Source organism: Myotis yumanensis, unplaced genomic scaffold, assembly GCF_028538775.1.
Source record: "Myotis yumanensis isolate MYYU_CA2020_CCGP unplaced genomic scaffold, mMyoYum1.0.hap1 SCAF_22, whole genome shotgun sequence".
In the NCBI taxonomy this organism is placed as follows: Eukaryota; Metazoa; Chordata; class Mammalia; order Chiroptera; family Vespertilionidae; genus Myotis; species Myotis yumanensis.
In genome coordinates, this window is record NW_027223773.1 from 7817507 (window position 1) to 7833425 (window position 15919).

Consider the following 15919-nt stretch of genomic DNA (forward strand, 5'->3'; position numbering starts at 1 on the left):
ATGTCTACTTTTTAAAAATATATTTTATTGATTTTTTACAGAGAGGAAGGGAGAGGGATAGAGAGTTAGAAACATGGATGAGAGAGAAATATCGATCAGCTGCCTCCTGCACACCTCCTACTGGGGATGTGCCCACAACCAAGGTACATGCCCTTGACCGGAATCGAACCTGGGACCTTTCAGTCCGCAGGCCGACGCTCTATCCACTGAGCCAAACAGGTTAGGGCAAGATGTCTACTTTTTACCTAAGACATTTTGGCGACTTGAGGCAGGTAACGTGACTTATACTTTTATTGTGTACTTGCCCGGCACTAAGCTTAGAGTCAGGCAAAGAGGAGTCACTGAAAACATACTCACTGAGATCAGTTGAAGTTGATCCTTGTAACTTTGAGATCCCCCAAAAGCTCATGAACCCCTTTTTTCCACTGTCAAGAGCTTTTATTGATGGCCCTATGGCCCTACGATGGGCAGCTTGGACAGAACCCCACGATACCAGGGTGCAAGCTGGTACATCATCAGCAAGGAAACCAAGGACCACTCAAGGGCATCGTGTGTCCTCACTCCAGAGGAGAAAGATCTGAACTTGACTTACGGACTCTGAGCCTACAAAGAGCAACACCTTGACAGGGAAGGTTGCTAAGTGTTAGGACTGAACTACGACAGGTTCTGGGCATCGTTTCCCAAGGGGAGGTTCATGTCTGCCTGGCGTTGTTGGGCCATAAGCCCCTAATGCTGCATTTTAGCCACAGGTGCTCTTTGTTTAAACCCGTGGTCGGCGAACTTTGGCTCTTTGGCCCCTTGAGTGTGGCTCTACCTAAGCCTTAGGGGTACCCTAATTAAGTTAATAACAATGTACCTACCTATATAGTTTAAGTTTAAAAAATTTGGCTCTCAAAAGAAATTTCAGTCGTTGTACTGTTGGTATTTGGCTCTGTTGACTAATGAGTTTGCTGCCCACTGGTTTAAACCATCCAAGACCAGGGGCCAGCTTTTCTGTAAAGGAAGCTCTGTAAGAAGACAGGCTCTGGAACCTCCCAGAGGAGACCATCTCAACTCTTTATCACCCAAACCTTGAAAAGACCTTCTTTTGTCCAAAGACAAACTCTGTGGATATAGCTGAAGTGCATTTCCTCCTGTTGGTTCTCTGTGGACATGGAGTTTGTTTGTTTATTGCATGTATAAAACAAATACTTTAAAAATATGTTTTTATTGATTTTAGAGCTGGGGAGGGAGAGCTAGAAACATCAATGCTGAGAGAGAATAATCGATTGGCTGCCTCCTGCACACCCCCCACTGGGGATCGAGCCCACAACCTGGGCATGTGCCCTGACCGGAAATTGAACTGTGACCTCCTGGTTCATGGGTGGACACTCAACCACTGGGCACACTGGCCGGGCTATGAAACAAATCGTAATGAACTAAAGAACTATGCTCAAGTCACTCTTTCCCTTCTGTAGGTAAAGCATCTCTGGCTCCTTTAACCTTTCCTGGCAGGAACTCTTTCTCTCTCATCCCTTTAGTCACATGGACTGCTCATCTCTTGCCAAAGGAGGATGTGGGAGGCAGGGGATTAATTCATGCTGGGGCCTGAGGCGTCTCTGTTGATATGTGGTTTGTGCCTGTGACCTCCAGCAATCTGACTTCATAGACAGCAGGGGCTCTGGGACCGCGCGGAGTGTGCTGGGAGGTAAGACAAAGGAGATGTCCCCCCCCAAAGACGATTTCAAAGCCTCTAAAAGACATCGTTCTGTAGGCTTAACTACAGTGTTTATAAAAATAGATCAAATGGTTTAAATGTGAGGCTGTTCCTCCACTTTGCAAAAACTCAGGCTTCCCTCTTGAGTATAAGCGTTTCCAACGCTGAGCATGGTATCATAAAAATGCAGTTTGTGAAAAAGCATGCTGACGCTGTAAAAATGAATCCTTTTCTTGGAAGTGGAGTCTTTTCAATTCTCACAGTGGTTAACTGGAGAGAAAAAAATGAATTCTTTTTCCCCCCCTCTCTCTTGTAAAGTGAATTGACTTGTCTTCGTTTTCCCAAATGAAATATTTTGGATGAGTCTACAGTGAATGGTCACTACCAGGCGTTCTCTGAGCTTGTCATTCAAATGCCCAGTCTGGTGTTCTGGAAACCTGTAGGTCACAACTGCTAATGGTTATGTGGGAAAAAGAAGTGGCCAAAGACTCACCTTTAGAACAGTTATATAGCAAGAGTTTAGCCCACTTTCCTCTTTGCTTAAATGTCATAAGAATTCACAACTGTTATTTTTGTCCATCACTGGGTACATTTGCCACCTTTTGCTACTCAAGTTCATAACTAAAAGTCCTAAAAGGAGAGGAGGGATTGGTTCTTGGACATTTTCAAGCAAGACTTGGGGATTGTGCCCCTGCCGAAGGAAGCTGATTACAAATTGATGAGATACCTCAAGTTTGGGCATGGATTTCATTACGTCTTTTCATCTTAGAGAAGGTAACTTCTCTATGTCAGGCATCTCTTTTTAGAACAAGTTAAAAAGTTAGTCTGAAAGCCAGTGCCATGTTTGAAGTAGAAGGTCTTTATATTGGAGCTTTCCAGTTGTTAGTATTGATCAATTTCTAAGCTAGCTGAGGCACCCTGATGGAGAAGGCCTGGCTGGGCCTTTGTGGGGAAAAGCACAGAATCCTGGATCTAGAAGGGATTTGATGATTTATCTAGTCCAGGGGTCCTCAAACTACGGCCCTCGGGCCACATGCGGCCCACCGAAAACATTTATCGGCCCGCCGGGTGTTTTTGCTGCTGCTGCCTGTTGCTTAGCAGCCAACTAGTTTTTTTTTAAAACTATAGTCCGGCCCTCCAACGGTCTGAGGGACAGTGAATTGGCCCCCATTGTTTTCTGCATGAATCTGACTATAAAAGGTGTTGTTGGTTGTTTATTTGCCTTCTACTTTATTCCAAGAGTGGTCTTACCCTCCCCACATCTTCTCATCTTCAGGCTAAGTGGTCCCAATCCCTACACTATCAAGCTATTTGATTCTGTCCCATCTAGATTTCTCTCTCGTGGAAATGACTTTAATCTGTGACTTCTTAAAAAACTGTTCCCTTGCTGTGTATTTATAGAGCTCTGTATACATATTCTATGCCTAAGGACAGTACTTTAATTTTTCCTTATAACTCTTTATAGTATTAGAACCAGCCATCTCTATCATCTAGTCCAGTGGTCAGCAAACTGCGGCTCGCGAGCCACATGCGGCTCTTTGGCCCCTTGAGGGTGGCCACGAAGTTTCAATCGCACTGTACATGCGCACCCGCATGTTGTATTTTGTGGAAGAGCCACACTCAAGGGGCCGCAGTTTGCCGACCACTGATCTAGTCAATTAGCTCGTCCTCTTAGCTTGATGTTACCAAATACTTTAAGAGCAGCCCAACTCTCCTCATTGAAGTCATTGGCAACAATGTTAAGTTAACCTAGGTGCCCATCAATGGATGAATGGATAAAGAAGTTGTGGTACATCTATACAATGGACTATTACTCAGCCATAAAAAGCATGAAGTCTTTCATCTGTAACACCATGAATGAACCTGTATGGTATTATGTTAAGCTAAATAAGTCTGACAGAGAAAGACAAATACCATATGATTTCACGTATATGTGGAATCTAAAAACAAGACAAAACAAATAAAACAAAACAGAAACAGGTGCATAGATACAGGGTACAAACTACTGGTTGCCAGAGGGGAGAGGGTGGGCGATAGGTGGAAAAGTTGAAGGGGAATAAGAGGCACAAACCTCCAGTTATAAACTTTAAAACGTCTTGGGATGTAATGTACAGCACAAGGAAAGCAGTAAATATTATCATAATACCTTTGTATGGTGACAGAAGGTACTAGACTTATTCTGGTGATCATATCAGAAGGAATATAAATGTTGATTACCATGTTGTAGGCCTCAAATGAATATAATATTGTATGTCAACTGTACTTCAATGATAAAAAACAATGTTGAATAGATCACAGCCTGACATAAACTAACCAGTAATATACCTGATTGTGGAAAGGGAGGGAATAAAGGCTAAGATTACTATGAAAAAGTAAGAGACACATGGGCAGGAACTGGGTGTGCTGGGGGAGGTCGGCTTCTGGTAACACCTGTAGGAAGGCAACCCACCCACCTGGGCAAAGCACCATGAACATCGACTAAAACTCACGGCCTTGACAATGGGAAGGGAATCTGAACTTTCTCTTCACGATTGAGTCAGTTGACAGTTGGCAAAGCAGTTTCCTGTTTTTATGGAGAAAACTCATTGAAACTCTTTCTGAAAAGATGCAGAAAATCCTCACGGACACCGACTTGCTCTTGGAAGACAATGTTTTGATGAGTCAAGTGTAAACGAATCAGGATCACGTGGGTTATACGGCTGCTCAAGTACACATGGTTTAAGCATGAATGGGAAAGTGGTCGCGTCTCGTGAGTTTCATAGATTTCTCTCTCTTGGATTCTCTCAGCCTCTCCCCTGGCATCTGTGAAGACCAAGGGAGGGTTTGAGAGCCTCAGGAAACCTCAAGTCCACCTGGTTTTCTTCTCGCCACCATGGAAGGCTTTATGGATAGATTTTTATTACATAAATAAACGTAGCTGTGGAAAACTCATAAACATTCCTAGCTTCCCCGGGTGGCTCTGATGTCGAAAGGGAACAGTGGGAGGTTTTCTCCATTTCTTCTTTGTTTCCCCACTTGTCCAGCTCTCTGACTTTCCTGGATATATTTTTTTTTAACTTTATGTCCTCACATTCTCCCAAGTGTAATTAAACCAACTCTGCTATTTCCTTTATAAGTTACCACTTTAGAAGAGTACCTTCTTAGTTGATAAGGGGGCAGAAAAAAATTTAATAAATTTAAGGATCACTTTGGCACCCAGGGAGGGAGGAGGGCAGCAGGTAGAAGTAACTGCAGGCTCTTGGACCCTGGGTCCCCTCCTAAAAGCATTCTAAAGCCATAAACCAGCAATACCTTTGACAACAATTTTTCCATTATGATCTATTGAGAAGGGAAGTGTTAAAATATTTTTAAACCTATCTGTTTGAATTCTGGTGGGGCAGCATATTGGCATTTGTTTAAGTTTATTGATCTTTCTGTAAATTTTTATTTATTGATTGATTTGAGAGAGAGAGAGAGAGAGAGAGAAACACCAATCCGTTGTTCTACTTATCTGTTCATTCATTGGCTGCTTCTTGTATGTCACCAGCTTCAACCCTCACCTGGGAAGGGGAGTCATTTCCTTAATTGTATGCAATTTTTAAAAAAATATATTTTATTGATTTTTTACAGAGAGGAAGGGAGAGGGATAGAGAGTTAGAAACGTCGATAAGAGAGAAACATCGATCAGCTGCCTTCTGCACACCTCTCACTGGGGATGTGCCCGCAACCAAGGTACATGCCCTTGACTGGAATCGAACCTGGGACCCTTCAGTCCACAGGCTGATGCTCTATCCACTGAGCCAAACCGGTCAGGGCTGTATGCAATTTTTAAATTGTATTTCCTAAGCTTATTTGGGATGCTCTATATTTTCTCCTGGGTGTAAACACCCCATCCGCTAACATCCTGAGCTTATTAGCTACTGAACTAGGTTTGGATGAATAGAACAACTCATTCCCTAGGCCCGTGGTCGGCAAACTGCGGCTTTCGAGCCACATGCGGCCCTTTGGCCCCTTGAGTGTGGCTCTTCCACAAAATACCACGTGTGGGTGCACGTGGCCCATGCCCAGAAGTTGGTTTTCGGCCCAGGCAAGTCTATTTTGAAGAAGTACTGTTGATGTTTGGCTCTGTTGACTAATGAGTTTGCCGACCACTGCCCTACTCCAACTCTCCCATCCACACTTGTCTTGTATACTTGTTTCGTCTGTCTCCTTTCCTTCATCCTCTCTATATATCCAAACCATCTCAACATACCTTTCTCAATCCTTGACACTACATCTTCTTTCACTCCAAAATGTTCCCTAAAATTAACTTAATAAACTTTACTTAAAGTTTTAAGTCAACTTCGCACTGTATGTGCATGCCTGCACGTGGTATTTTGTGGAAGACCCACACTCAAGGGGCCAAAGAGCCGCATGTGGCTCGCGAGCTGCAGTTTGCCGACCACTGCCCTAGGCCGACAAAATCATAGGAGGCTCCTTCGCCTTCCCCAGGTGGCCATGCCTGGTCTGTGGCTTGCGGTGTGTAGGAGGGAACAGTGTGTAGGAGGGAACGTTGACGCATTGGACACATGCAACGGAAAAAGGAACCAACGGGGGTAAAACTGTGGTATAGGAAGGCACATTTTGTTTATTAATAGAAAAGACTAGGCTATGCAGCAATTTCCTTGCAAAAGTAACAGAAATTTATAGAAGCTAGAACAGTACAAGAGAAGAATTTGTTGTCCCTGACATTTATTTTTTCATTCCCAATAAATGCCGACCATAATGACATGTTTACTCTTTCTTTCCATTGCAAAAGTAATACTTATAAAACGATATTGGGAAATTAGAAAGTGAGTGAAAATATATCCATATTTTTGGCATTTCGAGGCAACCAGGTTTGAGCATTTCGCAGTGTTTCTTTTCTGTCTTTTCTCTGAAAACCATTTTTTGGGTTGGTTTCTGAAAATGTTTTTGACCAGAATGTGTGGGTTGATTACCTCAGACCCATGAAGAAATGAGGTAATTGGCTCCTTCGTAATAATGTATTGCTACATGCCCGTAGTTACCAAGAATGGTAAAAGATCAACAAAGAGATACTTAATGTACACCCTTTGCCAAAAAGTGGGTCCCTTATATAGGTTCTTTGTGGTTTCTGGGCAAATACTATGTGCTGTCCCAAGTGTGTGTTATTAGTGCCCCTTTTAAAATATCCTTCCTAAAACTTCTCTCTTGGGACTACCAAGTTGGCTCCCCTCCCACCCCACCCAAGTATCATGAGGTCTCCCCGTGTACCTGACTCGCAGAAGAACCTCCTCCCCTCCTGACCACACACACAATCATTCTTGGAAGGGTCTTAATTTGAACCCTTGAATGAAAGCAAACCTGTAATTTTCATGAATTAAAGAACTGGTAATCCCCAGCCTCTGGCTGATGAGCCCTCCTCCTTCCTTCCCGCAATATGAACTTGATAAACAGCGAGGTCACATTCAGAAATTTTGAGTTTATGGTTTTATTTGTGACAGAAAAAGTAAGATGGCCTACGGAAGAGTCAGCTCTATCGTACTGCTAAAATGAATCTTTTGTCTGGCCTGTGTGGCTCAGTGGTTGAGTGTCGACCCACAAACCAGGAGGTCATGGTTTGATTCCTGGTCAGGGCACATGCCTGGGTTTCGTACTGGATCCTCAGTGTGGGGCATTCAGGAGGCAGCCAATCAATGATTCTCTCTTATCATTGATGTTTCTGTCTCCCTCTTCCTCTCCTTTCCGCTGTGAAATCGATAAAAATATATTGTAAAAAAATGAATCTTTAGGTGTTCTGATATGTGAATACTACAGAATTTCATTGGCCTTCGGATAAAAATGAATTAGTAGGTATATATATTGAATACTTTGGTGTTAGTAGGTATATATATTTGTTCAATGCTTTGAGTTTTATTTTTCATCAACCTCATTGAAGTGAAATTTGCGTTCAAAATATGTTTCGGTGGGATGAGTTTTGACAATTGTATGCTCCTGTGTAACCAACGCCTCCAAGATCCATCTACAGAAAATTTCCACCACCCAAATTTCCCTCAGGTCTCTTTGTAGTCAGTTCCTGCCTCCATCCCACCTCAATTCTAGACAATTGCTGATCTTCTTTCTATCATTATAGACTAATTTTATGTAATTTAGAATTTTATATCAATAGTAATACCCAGGATTCTTCTGTGTATGGCTTTGACTCAGCACAGTGTTTTTGAGATTCATCCGCATTGTTGTGTCTTGTAATGTGTTGTGTTGTTCCTTTTTACTGCCCAACAATGTTCCACTGTATGGCCATACTACAGGTTATGTATTCATTCATCCACTTTGACATTTGGATTGCTTCCAGTTTGGCTATTATGATTAGAGCTGCTCTGGATAATTATGCACAGTCTTTGTGTGGGTTGAGATCATGATAACATTAACTTCATAAAAATGAATTAGAAACTATTTCCCTTTCTTCTGGTTTCTGAAAGAGGTTGTGGAAAATTGGTGTTAATTCTTCTTTAGGTATTAGGTAGCATTTCCCAGCAAAAACCCACAGGGTCTGGAAGTTAAAAATGACCTGCTCACCAGATGTGTCATAATAAAAATCTAAGTTTCACTGAGGATATCTAAAGACTCATGCAGCACGTCTCAGCGGGCATCTTTTAACACCGTATCAATAAACTTCTTAATCACATGGTAGGATCTTGGTGTTTACCAGAAAGAGATGGAGCCAAGGTGTTTTAAGTTGATCAGTATCTGAAGTGAGAAAGATCTCTGATTCCAAGAGCCCTTTCAGAAAAATGTCCCCCTACTAACAGGAACGCCGAAGTCCTCAGAGTGAAGTGTGTACTCCAGGCCCAGTTCAGTGTTGCAACAGGAATGCCAAGGGGACTGTGTTTCCTGTTCTATCTTCCCTCACCCCTACACTATTGACTTTTATCTGAAGGGTACTTAGAAAAACTGGAACTGATGGAGTGATGGAATTTAGTTATATTTTGTTATTGAAGAAGCAAGATGATGATTAATGGGGTTTTTTTTGGTAAATCAGTTCAAGATAACTTTGAGGAAGACCTCATCTTATTATTACAGTCAGATGATTACATGATGTATGAAGAAAATTTTCTTTTGATTTTCTGAGGAAGAGATTGAAGACCCAAAACTTGAAAGCCAGTTGAATAATGTAATATTCAAGGGTTAATCAAACCTTCCCATATGTCAAGTCTAAATATTTTCTAAGATGATTGGAAAATAGATGGAGCCATGTGACTCCTGATCACTTACAAGGACAAAATCATGCTGAGATTGACTGAGAATGGCCCTGTGACTGGAAACTGTAAGGTTGTTGGTTTGTTTTTTTAATTTATGAGAAACTAATGTTGAGTTTAGGATATTCCAGCTAATACAGAATTTTTTAACATAGCTGATGAGATATTCTTGTGTTTGATTTTTCTCAAATAAATAAAAGCTGTTGTTGATTCCATCAAGACACCGTTATGGGTAGAACAGTAACTAGCATGTGCTTCTATCTCCATGAACATATGTCTGTAATTGCACCCACACACTTTCTTAGGGGAAGTTTGCCAGCCTGGTTAATGAGATTAGTACTTCCATGGGAGAATCCAAAGCCAACAAGATAAGAAGCATGTAGCCTTCTGAAAGAACCAGATGGGTGACACAGTCAAGGAGGGTGGGAAACAGAGGGACTATAGACTTTTATCATATCTTCTCTCAAATGTTCTCCCCATTAACAAAGCATGAACGTGCCTATGACGGCTGCTGTTAGAAATCAGATATTACCAGATCCCTGTCCCTGCCGAGCTTATAGTTGCAAAGGGGAACTTTACAATAGTAAACAAATGAGTAGACTTAATCAATGTACCCGTTCAAAAATATTGGAGCACGGGAAAGATCTGAATTCGCATCTTGGCTCTGTTACTTAAAGTGTGATTATAGGAATGAATTTTAATTTTAATGGGCCTTAGTTTCCATCTCAGTGACCAGCATCCAACCTTTTAGGTGTGAATTGTAGAGGGTATCACTCATGCCTCATTTTCCCTAACCACTTACTTCCTAAGTCACCTCCTCCCATGGGTGGCCCATAGGCAGTGGTTGATGGAAGTAGGGGTGTAAAGGTCAAGCCATTCTAGCTCTGGGTGGGTAAGTCTGTCAAGTTCCAGACTCCCTGTGGGATTGGCAAGGGCTCCCAGGTCTGTATCACACCTGCATCTCCTTCTGCCCAATCCTGCTCCCCCCCCCCATTCAATCCACAGGTGCTGATCCCAAGGGAACCCCCAATCTAGTGAACACTAAGCTCTGTCTTAGGTCAGCTGCTGGGGGCATTTTTGTGGGGTGAGAACTGGTGAAGAGTATGAAAGCCTAGGCATTTTTAATTTTATTTTTAGCAGATGCAGTGTTCTGAGAAAGGGATCAACATGATTAAAAAACTGATGACCAAGAAATATGATTCTTGTTGTCGTGTTGGAAGATCTGGACGTATGAGAGACTAAATATAAAACAGACTGGGAATCTGTTTCAGGAATCTGGGAATGAAACCCACAGGCTAGCTGAGGGTTGTCGTTGGAGGGGGAAAAACACATTTAAGTTATTTTTCAAGAGAGAACTGGAAAGATTTGGTGTCGACCTGGATGCGAGGGTGAAGACAAGCCAGCTGGAGTAAATTTTTGCTTCCCAAGTTGAGAGCAGAGGTATCTGAGTGCCACTGATGGGGTCAGATGCGATGGGAAAGGGTTTCATGAAGATGATGAGACCCTCAGGTTTTAACATCTCTCGCTTCAAATGTCGACGTGATATTGAATGAAAAGGTCCTCATATTGGGAGACATCCCACTGATGCAGCCATATGGAGGGACTTCTAGCAGCAGCATGGGGGCATCTTGCCTCTGGGGGAGAGGGGATGAGCTCCAGCCCGAATGGACCTGCATCTTAACAGAGCAAGGAGCACTTTTCTGACTTGTGCGAAGGTGTATGAGCCAGTAGGCACCCTAGCCATGGTCTTGGGATCAGAGAGAGATTGATCGGATGCCTGCTGAAATGCATGAGTTTGATTTCATTTAGGGGAGGGAAATTCCTGAAGGAGAGCTTTGATAAGTTAGATTTCTTTTTAAAAAATATATTTTTATTGATTTCAGAAAGGAAGGGGGCGAGAAAGAGAGAGAGAGAGAGAGAGAGAGAGAGAGAGACATCAATGATGAGAGAGAATCATTGATCGGCTGCCTCCTGCACGCCCCCTAATGGGGATGGAGCCTGCAACCGGGGCATGTGCCCTTGACTGGAATCGAACCTGGGACCCTTCAGTCCCCAGGCCAACGCTCTATCCGCTGAGCCAAACCAGCCAGGGTGATACGTTAGATTTCTGTAGGGTGAGAGATTAGGCACGTCACTCAAACCTTCTGAGTGTCATCTTCTTTACTGGTGTGGCATTCTGGTTTTCTTTGCTCTACTCCCCGACAGATTCCTCATACCAAGATAGGGTTACCAAGCGAGCCATTTGGCAAGGCAGAGAAAGGAGGTGGAGACTCGTAGCCTAAATAATGTGCTGGACTTAATGCTGAGAAGTGATTACATTTAGCCCCGGAAATGCTCACCTTACTGATCATTTACGTGGACACGGCAGGTCACCTCCCTTCACCCCATCCTTGCGTGCACCCCACCTAGTTGTTCTGACACATCCACAGAGGTGGAAACCGATTGAACACAAAAGGCTCAGTGGCCTTCAAGAGGGAGAGCTGTTAACTCTGTATGAAAAAGGTATGAAACATACAGATCCACGGTGCTTCTTTGTCATCAGGTAGCTGAGAAGTGACCGGGAGCTTTGTACCAGGTTGTCAGCACTGTAATTTTCACTCCTTCTTCAGTTATAGCTGACATGTTTTCAGGTGTACAACACAGCGATCAGACGTTTACGTGTCTTATAAAGTGGTCACCCCATTAAATCTAGTACCTACCGGATGCCCAAGTTATCACCTATTATGGACGATACTCCTACCTCAGCCTTGTTGAGTGATAACAGCGAGACTGATGATCTGTACCTGATCTCAGACCTCGAAGGCTCCGCGGTTGGGGCTGGTTACAGCGCAGGAATATGCTTAAGTGACCAGCAGGTGTAAGAGTCCAGGCTGAGGCTGTCTTTTAGGGTCCCTGGTGCTGAGATGTCCCCCCGACACAGGCCAGTGGTTCTTAATACAAGAAAGAAGCACATTCTGGTCCAGCCCGCACAGAGAGGAACTGTTTTCTCACAGAATCCCAGAGAGACCCTCCCTCTTTGAGATTGAAGAATTAAGGCGCGGCCTTGAGAGATCACCAGGAAAAGACAGGTGAGCACAGTGGATTTGTCCCTCTGTCTTTGTGGCTGGTGGCAATGCTTTCAGAGGAGCCCTCCATAGTGGGTGAGTGGCATAGATACTACGTCTAGATGGCTGGTCCCAGGACCAAGGTGGAAGCAAGGGGAATTCACACAACCTTAGAAGCAGTTACCACCATCATAAATGTCTCCATCTCTGTCTCTATTCCTCCTGTTCCCATCCCTACAACCTCTTCTTCCTCCCCCTGCCCCGCTCCCTTCTTCTGTTTCTTCTCCCCCCTTTCCTCCTCCTCCTTCATGTAGGACTTTGTTGTCCAGGACTTAGGTTGCGCTGGTAGAGACATAAGAAATCGGTCACAATATTTTTTTTTTTAAATATATTTTATTGATTTTTTACAGAGAGGAAGGGAGAGGGATAGAGAGTTAGAAACATCGATGAGAGAGAAACATCGATCAGCTGCCTCCTGCACATCTCCCACTGGGGATGTGCCCGCAACCCAGGTACATGCCCTTGACCGGAATCGAACCTGGGACCCTTCAGTCCGCAGGCCGACGCTCTATCCACTGAGCCAAACCGGTTTCAGCAATCGGTCACAATATTAAAAATAACTCCTTGAGTTCATATATGCCAAACACCTGCACCTGACCTTTCTTGTGTCTTACTTAATTATTATGTAATGTCCTTTAAGATAATTATATGATCTCTGGATTGAATTGAGAGAAAGGAAGCTGGGCAGGAAAAATGACTTGCTCAAGGCCTGCCAACGCATCAGGGGTGGGGTCAGGATTTGAACCCAGGTCTGTGTGCCTCCAAAACACTTGTTCTGAGGTCACGCAGGTTCGGTGGGGGGATTGGTACTCCTCAGTGGTTGCCGGGATGTGGTGGGGGGCCAGGGGCTGTGGTGGGAAGTGCAGGAAGAATTGAATAATCGCCCGGTTTCTGATTTGGGTGGTCTGTGAGACGGTTCGTCCCGCCTTCCCCAGGAGACGGACACCCTGACTCTTAGAAACAGTTTCAGCCTCTAATTAGCATCAAGATCATGTTTTAGGTTAAATGAGATTTTGGCAAGAGTTACAGGAATTCTTGTGTTAAGCCTTCACTTGGTTTTGCCTACAATAGACCAGCTCAATTGCGACTCAGAGACCTCCTATTAATTTGAAACTGTCTTGAACTCAAAATAGTCTGACTATTAAGCTAACGAATGAGCAGCGTTCCTGTTACCTCCACAGTCATTCCCCCTGAGTCTTCCTCCCGATGGTCACCAGGTATCATGTTATGGCAGCGAAAGGCTATTAGGCAGAGGTTACAGAAAGTCTGAAAAGTAGAAAAGTCAAGCTCGCTGGTGAAGCCCTGGCCTATTAAGGGGAGAGAAGTCTGGTTCTGATTACTGCTAATTATAGATAAGCTGGAGCCGACAGTCATTTTCTGACCACAAACTCAAATCAATCAATTAAAAGCTGCGTGTAGCCGCCCCACGGCTAATCGGTTCCAGGCAGCTCAGGATGATCCATGAGGTCCTACCTCGCCCATGTCACGGCTGCTGTGTTCCATCTGCTGCTCCGACAGTCGATCAAATACACACCTCATTTTCTACCCTCCGACTAATCACGCACGCTGTTAACAGGGTTAGCTCCCAGCCACTTACTGAAATCAGCCGCCTTGCACCAGAAGCCTGGTGGTTGAGTCATCGCTTCCTTCTCCGAGGCTGGGCATGGCAACCTAAGAGAAACAGTGCCCAGCCCGGAGAAGCCATCATTGCTGGAGCATGTCGCTCCTTGTGTCGTCTTCACACCAGGGGAGGAGCTTCCAGAGGTGGGTGGCCATGACCGTGTGGGTTATGGAAGCCATGTTGTAGATGCACAAGTTGAAGGTGCTTTGGATAGGTGGTCTCCAAAAGAGGAGACAGTTGGGGAAATGAGGCTCTTCTTCAGAATAAGGCATCTTGGAGAGATAGAGTGAGGGAGAGAGAGAGAGAGAGAGAGAGAGAGAGAGAGAGAATTTTTGGTTCCCAAGGAAGCAGACTTCAATGCAATCTAATGAAGAAGGCCTTTGTTTAGAGCAGCGGTTCTCAACCTGTGGGTCGCGACCCCTTTGGCGGTCGAACGACCCTTTCACAGGGGTCGCCTAAGACCATCCTGCATATCAGATATTTACATGACGATTCATAACAGTAGCAACATTACAGATATGAAGTAGCAACGAAAATAATTGTATGGTTGGGGGTCACAACATGAGGAACTGTATTTAAAGGGCCAGAAGGTTGAGAACCGCTGCCCTAAGTGAAGAGCTGTTGGAAGATGTGGCTTGTTGGGCCCGCAGACTGTTTAAAACAAGATTTGTTGCCAGCATTTACGGATCAAGGAATTGCACAGGATTTCAGACGGGCGGCTTTTTGTGTCGTTGTTTGAAAATTGGAAAGATTCAGCAACACTGAGCCGGAGCTGCCATCCCCACCCCCACCCCCCCGCTGGAGGCTGTTTCCTTTGGAAAGGACTGTGCTTTCCAGCTCATCGCCTCCCCCACGACTGTCTCTAGACCTGCACCCACCCCCTTCACTCGTGTATGTGACTTCCTGGCTCTCACAGCTTCATTGGGTCTGTGATCCTGACCAAGTGCTGAAGCAGCTCACGAAGTAAAGGTCACTCTGCCTATTGAAGGTTCAAACAGAGGCAGATGAACACTTCCCAGCGATAGAACAGAGTATACCCTTGAATGAAAGCAATGTGGCCCTACTTTGGGCCCCATATTTTGGAGTGTCCTCCTCCATCTGTGGTAAGAATGGTCCATTCTTCCCCAGGGACAAGTCTTCCTAGACCTCCAGACATTCATTGCAGACTCTGGACACCCAAGGCCACCAGACACGTCCCCATCTTTGTCCTCCTGCACATGGGCTGTGCTGCTGGTGGACGTACACCCAGGTGTGAGAGGCGGACAAGGGGAGGCTGTTAGGTAGGAAGGATGTATCTAGTTCTTGGTTATCTGGCTTGTGTCCACAGACATGCATGGAAGACCCCTTGCAGCGCAGTCTAGGATTCAGGGTCAGAAAAGAAGTGAGTGGTGGCCTCTGTCTTCCTTTCCAGGGCTTATCCTGAGCTCATATTTTAAAATGCTGTGTCCCTAAAATTCTCTTCCGTTCCAGTGGTGGCACGGATCCTATGTTTTGGTACATACCACTTTAAAATACAATAGCTTTTCACTCTGGCTGGTGTGGCTCTGTTGGTTGAGCATCATCCCATGTACTGAGAGGTTGTCAGTTCGATTCCCAGTCAGGACACATGCCCGGGTTGTAGGCTTGATCCCCAGTAGGGGGCCGTGCAGGAGGCAGCTGATCAATGTTTCTCTCTCATCTGTTTCTCTCTCTTTCCTTCTCCCTTTCTCTCTAAAATCATTAAAAAAACATTTAAAAAATACAATATTATATCTTTTCTTGAGAAGAAGAAATGAAAGAAGAAAGACTATATCTTTGAGCATCTCCAGGCCTCTTACATTAGTTTTTTTTTCTACTTATGTCATACATAGTATTACATCATGGGATGTGGTGCTGCCCCAGCTGTTCTGGAACATAAGGCCTTTAATCCCAGAGAGCGTGGTACTCTGTCTCTTTGAGTGTTGTTGCTCAGTTCTCATGGCTTTTCTCTATGCGATCTGATCATTGGCACTTGGGCTGAGCCTGTTGTCATGGTTGGGCTAACTCCCCTTCCTGAGACCACTCCGCCTACTATGATGAAGAGCTTTTTGATTTTAGATCTAGTAGAACCGTTTGCTGAAACAGCCTGGTGTTACCTCGTCTCCATCGCTTCTTGTCTTCAAAGAGGTCAGTCCCATGACTTTCAGTCGTTCTTCACATATGTGTGCATTTGTCATCTGAAGGCCATCACCATGCTGCAGTCACCCCAGTGCATGCCTCCTCGATGAGAAAACTTCATTCTGGG